The sequence below is a fragment of the Bufo bufo genome, chromosome 5 (genome assembly GCF_905171765.1).
Source record: "Bufo bufo chromosome 5, aBufBuf1.1, whole genome shotgun sequence".
Lineage (NCBI taxonomy): Eukaryota > Metazoa > Chordata > Amphibia > Anura > Bufonidae > Bufo > Bufo bufo.
The window spans coordinates 7,149,265-7,155,827 of NC_053393.1; the positions used below are offsets into that span (position 1 = coordinate 7,149,265).

The window sequence follows — 6,563 nt, forward strand, 5'->3', positions numbered from 1 at the left end:
TCTATGTTTCTATGATCAGCTGATAACAGGGAGCAGGAGCTGTATTCACCAGTCTAAAGCCTGGAACAGCTGATAACATGGAGCAGGAGCTGAATTCACCGGTCTACAGCCTGGAACAGCTGATAACAGGGAGCAGGAGCTGTATTTACTGGTCTACAGCCTGGATCAGCTGATAACAGGGAGCAGGAGCTGTATTCACCAGTCTAAAGCCTGGAACAGCTGATAACAGGGAGCAGGAGCTGTATTCACTGGTCTACAGCCTGGAACAGCTGATAACAGGGAGCAGGAGCTGTATTCACCGGTCTACAGCCTGGAACAGCTGATAACAGGGAGCAGGAGCTGTATTCACTGGTCTACAGCCTGGAACAGCTGATAACAGGGAGTAGGAGCTGTATTCACTGGTCTACAGCCTGGAACAGCTGATAACATGGAGCAGGAGCTGTATTCACTGGTCTACAGCCTGGAACAGCTGATAACATGGAGTAGGAGCTGTATTCACTGGTCTACAGCCTGGAACAGCTGATAACAGGTAGCAGGAGCTGTATTCACTGGTCTACAGCCTGGAACAGTTGATAACAGGGAGCAGGAGCTGTATTCACTGGTCTACAGCCTGGAACAGCTGATACAGGGAGCAGGAGCTGTATTCACCTGTCTAAAGCCTGGAACAGCTAATAACAGGGAGCAGGAGCTGTATTCACCGGTCTACAGCCTGGAACAGCTGATAACAGGGAGCAGGAGCTGTATTCACCTGTCTAAAGCCTGGAACAGCTAATAACAGGGAGCAGGAGCTGTATTCACCAGTCTAAAGCCTGGAACAGCTGATAACAGGGAGCAGGAGCTGTATTCACTGGTCTACAGCCTGGAACAGCTGATAACAGGGAGCAGGAGCTGTATTCACCTGTCTACAGCTTGGAACAGCTGATAACAGGGAGCAGGAGCTGTATTCACCAGTCTAAAGCCTGGAACAGCTGATAACAGGGAGTAGGAGCTGTATTCACCAGTCTAAAGCCTGGAACAGCTGATAACAGGGAGCAGGAGCTGTATTCACCAGTCTAAAGCCTGGAACAGCTAATAACAGGGAGCAGGAGCTGTATTCACTGGTCTACAGCCTGGAACAGCTGATAACAGGGAGCAGGAGCTGTATTCACCTGTCTACAGCTTGGAACAGCTGATAACAGGGAGCAGGAGCTGTATTCACCAGTCTAAAGCCTGGAACAGCTGATAACAGGGAGTAGGAGCTGTATTCACCAGTCTAAAGCCTGGAACAGCTGATAACAGGGAGCAGGAGCTGTATTCACCAGTCTAAAGCCTGGAACAGCTGATAACAGGGAGCAGGAGCTGTATTCACTGGTCTACAGCCTGGAACAGCTGATAACAGGAAGCAGTAGATTACACTTACCTGTAGATCCAATGTAGAGCTATGTTCACACTGTGATGATGTCAGCGACTGTTTCCTGCAGAGTCTTCTCCTGTATGGTCTGTGTTCTCCTAAGAAGGGTCTGGCTGCAGCGTCCTCAGTGCGGAGCATTTATACCTTATTACGCTCCAGTCCCCCCTCCCGCTCTCACCCTGCCAACACTCTGTGGTTGGTTTACCTGGAAATTCTCTCTGAAGGGGGAAGTTTTTAAACAACTTATTAAAACAAACAGACGCGTTCACCTGCTGCTGAGATCGTCTTAGGTCCCTTTCACACGAGCGAGTTTTCCCCGCGGGTGCAATGCGTGCCGTGAATGCATAGCACCCGCACTGAATCCTGACCCATTCATTTCAATGGGTCTGTGTACATGAGCTTTGTTTTTCACGCATCACTTGTCCGTTGCGTGAAAATCGCAGCATGTTCTATATTCTGCGTTTTTCACGCAGCCCTGGCCCAATAGAAGCGAATAGGGGTGCGTGAAAAATGCATTGCATCCGCAAGCAGGTGCGGGTGCGATGAGTTTTTCACTGATGGTTGCTAAGAGATGTTGTTTGTAAACCTTCAGTTTTTTATCACGCGTGTGAAAAACGCATCAAAACGCATTGCACCCGCCCGGAAAAAACTGAACAACTAAACGCAATCGCAGACAAAACTGACTGAACTTGCTTGCAAAAAAGTGCGAGTTTCACTAAACGCATCCTGAGCCAATCCGTCACGCCCTTGTGAACCCAGCCTTATAGGGCGACCAACAATCATCAACTGGGACAATTACTGCAGTAACTCTCCTTATGTGGTATTATGAAGCCACTGGGGCTCGACTTTTTTTAGGAGTAAAATTGCCTCTATTTAATCCTTTCTTGACACAACGATTTTCTGTTTTTGTTTTTCACTATCTACCTTCACCGAGCCATAACTTTTTTATTTTTCAATTGATATTTTTGTATATTTAAAGACTTTACAAATTGTAAATTGTACTTTAGAATAGCACCATTTAATATGGCATCGAATGTAATGGGAAACTGGACTAAAATTCCAAATGAGGTGGAATTGGTAACAAAAAATTTGTTTTATCGTTTTATGGGTTTTTGTTTTTACGGCGTTTACTTGTGGTAAAACTGACTTCATTCTCTAGGCCAGTGTGATTACGTCGATACCACATGTGTATAGTTTTTCTTGTGTTTTAATACTGTAAAAATAAACTTTAGAATAAATATTTTTTTTCTTTTCATTGCCATATTCTGGCCCCCATAACTTTTTTATAGTTATGTCTCGGAAATGTGTGGGGGCTCACGTTTTTTTATCACTTTTTTGGGCAGTAAAGTAATAAAAAAAAAGTTTCATTTTCTATTTTTTTCCCATTCACCGTATGGGATAAGTTTTTTAAATATTTTAATATTTAATAGCATTTTTGGAAGTGGCCATACCCATAATGTTGATTTTTATTTTATTATTTTGTATTTTTACCTTTATTATAGGCGAAAAGGGGTGATTCAATTTTGATATTTTTTATAACTTTTTTTTCTATATTTTTTTCACTTTTTTAGGTCACCAAGTGGACCCCAACATTCAATCATTACATTGCATTTTGTATATGGAATTTTCTCCATTACGCTATTCATAGATCACTATATTACAATTCAGTGCTGGCCTGAATTGTAATATACAATTAATGAGCCTGGAAGCCTAGTACAGGCTCTGTCTCATTACTTACCTACTTACTCTGGCTCAATTCCTTCCCTGATATCCGCCCGGTTGATGCGTTCCTGCCCGCGAAGAGCCTGCTTCCGGGTTTTCGGACTCTCAGATGCTGTGTTCACATTTGACCACAGCATCTGAGGGGTTAAATGTCACGAGTGTTATATGAAACAGTAGGCACCTGGTAGCTATGGCACCCACTCTGAGGAGGAATGCGCACCATCTTTAAAGACCCAAATCCACTGTATATGTATGGCAGATGTCAAGAAGGGGTTAATTTGCGTCAATTTTTTTTTTATTTGATTTAAGTCTGATGGGTGTTTTCTTGTAAGACAGTTTCATATTCACTAAGACTTGTCTCATTGATTTGCACATGAAAAAATTGTGCAAGTTACTGGAAAAAAGTTGCATCTCTTTCTCTTTCACTGTAAAAAATTCTGCAAGTTCCTCCTCAAAAATAAGCCTGGTCAGGAGAGGAGCAAAAATAAACTGTTTATGGGCCTAATTCAGGGGCAAAAAAGGCGCTTGTTCATAATTAGGTCAGAGGTCTCGAAAACAAAATAAGACAGTCGGAAACAGGATTATTATTCATGAAAACAGGCGGAGACACTATGCCCCAGTGAGTGCAGCTCTGGAGCATAATACAGGGTGTAACATAGTACAGGATAAGTAATGTAATATATTGTATGTACACAGTGACTGCACCAGCAGAATAGTGAGTGCAGCTCTGGAGTATAATACAGGATGTAACTCAGGATCAGTACAGGATAAGTAATGTATGTACACAGTGACTGCACCAGCAGAATAGTGACTGCAGCTCTGGAGTATAATACAGGATGTAGCTCAGGATCAGTACAGGATAAGTAATGTATGTACACAGTGACTGCACCAGCAGAATAGTGAGTGCAGCTCTGGAGTATAATACAGGATGTAACTCAGGATCAGTACAGGATAAGTAATGTATGTACACAGTGACTGCACCAGCAGAATAGTGAGTGCAGCTCTGGAGTATAATACAGGATGTAACTCAGGATAAGTAATGTATGTACACAGTGACTGCACCAGCAGAATAGTGAGTGCAGCTCTGGAGTATAATACAGGATGTAACTCAGGATAAGTAATGTATGTACACAGTGACTGCACCAGCAGAATAGTGAGTGCAGCTCTGGAGTATAATACAGGATGTAACTGAGGATCAGTACAGGATAAGTAATGTATGTACACAGTGACTGCACCAGCAGAATAGTGAGTGCAGCTCTGGGGTATAATACAGGATATAACTCAGGATCAGTACAGGATAAGTAATGTATGCACACAGTGACTGCACCAGCAGAATAGTGAGTGCAGCTCTGGAGTATAATGCAGGATGTAACTCAGGATCAGTACAGGATAAGTAATGTATGTACACAGTAACCGCACCAGCAGAATAGTGAGTGCAGCTCTGGAGTATAATACAGGATGTAACTCAGGATAAGTAATGTATGTACACAATGACCCCACCAGCAGAATAGTGAGTGCAGCTCTGGAGTATAATACAGGATGTAACTCACGATCAGTACAGGATAAGTAATGTATGTACACAATGACTCCACCAGCAGAATAGTGAGTGCAGCTCTGGAGTATAACACAGGATCGGTAAGGAATAACTATTGTATGTATCTCACACAGAATTTTTAGACTGATACACTGCAACAAACCATCAGCTGTGAGACTTGATATAACAATCATACTTTTATTCCTGAACAGGAAGGAGAGACCTTGAAGGACAATCTCTGCAGATCTTTCTTCTTTTTATGTTGCGGCGCCATCAGATTCTGCAGTCCATCGTTATGTCCTGACGCTTGTCCTGTTTGATTGCTCAGTGAGTCACTGGTAAAACATTTCCTAGGAAGTTCTGATGAAGAAGATTTCTGGGTGTAAATAATCAGGTGTAATCTCTCTGTAAATTAACACTTATAGATCTTTCTTGTGGATTTCCCTAAGTTTATTTGCTGGGAGGGAGTGAGAGCGCTCCTGTGTACACAGCGGCCTCCTGAGAAGGGGACACAATGGGCTCATTTAGATTTTTTCGTAAAAATAGTCTTATTTCTACTCCACTCCAGGGCTGGCAAACTTTTCTGTTTTAAGTGGTGAGTTGCTCCACAAGTAATCTACTTCCATGGAGACGTGCACCAAAATTAATCTCATTTGCACCACATTTTCATGCGACTACTATTTAGACCAGTTTACTGAATTTGAATCAACCACAAGAGATCAGACTTAAACCAGAAAAGACAAACTATTTATAAGGTCTAGAAAACAAAGGTACTGGGCACTCTCAGATTTTGCGACCAATATTGATTTTATTAATTAAAACTATGTGCTAGATAAATAATAAATACTAGTATACATTAAAATCCAAACAATTTCAATCACTAAAATTATAAAAAAATCATGCACAAAAAAATATAACACTAAAAACAATAAATATAGCTAGTTGGATTTTTCCCAATCACTAGCAGCATTCAAGGGTGTAAGTCCATTGATTCGAATCTACGATCCGAATTTGACTATATAAAGACAATGTTTTTTGAGGAAAGTTTTGAAGTAACTTTTCGACAAGAGTTCGAAATAAATTTTCCGACAGTAATTCGAATAAACAGAAATGTCTTTTCCACTAGTTAGTTTGTATTAAGGTAGAGTTGAGCGAACACCTGGATGTTCGGGTTCGAGAAGTTCGGCCGAACTTCCCGGAAATGTTCGGGTTCGGGACCCGAACCCCATTGAAGTCAATGGGGACCCGAACTTTTTGGCACTAAAAAGGCTGTAAAACAGCCCAGGAAAGGGCTAGAGGGCTGCAAAAGGCAGCAACATGTAGGTAAATTCCCTGCAAACAAATGTGGATAGGGAAATGAATAAAAATAAAAATAAATAAAAATTAACCAATATCAATTGGAGAGAGGTCCCGTAACAGAGAATCTGGCCTTATGTCAGCACAGAATCAGTCTTCATGTCATAGCAGATAATCAGGCTTCACGTCACCCACCACTGGAACAGGCCACTGTCACACATTTAGGCCCCGGCACTCAGACAGAGGAGAGGTTCATTCAACTTTGGGTTGCCCCGCAATATAATAGTAGAATGAAAATAAAAATAGTATTGAATGAGGAAGTGCCCTGGAGTAGAATAATATATGGTTAAGGGGAGGTAGTTAATGTCTAATCTGCACAAGGGATGGACAGGTCCTGTGGGATCCATGCCTGGTTCATTTTTATGAACGTCAGCTTGTCCACATTGGCTGTAGACAGGCGGCTGCGTTTGTCTGTAATGACGCCCCCTGCCGTGCTGAATACACGTTCAGACAAAACGCTGGCCGCCGGGCAGGCCAGCACCTCCAAGGCATAAAAGGCTAGCTCTGGCCACGTGGACAATTTGGAGACCCAGAAGTTGAATGGGGCCGAACCATCAGTCA

General features: G+C 42.4%; 1 protein-coding gene across 1 annotated transcript in view; it reads right to left on the reverse strand.

Moving 5' to 3' along the window:
* The window catches only part of LOC121001596 (fucolectin-6-like), a 159,720-nt gene extending 158,164 nt beyond the window's left edge, over positions 1-1,556 (reverse strand). Inside the window, exon 1 of the mRNA XM_040432759.1 lies at positions 1,400-1,556. The gene's annotated coding sequence lies outside the window, so the exon portion shown is untranslated. The remainder of the gene's footprint in view (positions 1-1,399) is intronic.
* Between the last annotated feature and the right edge of the window lie 5,007 nt (positions 1,557-6,563).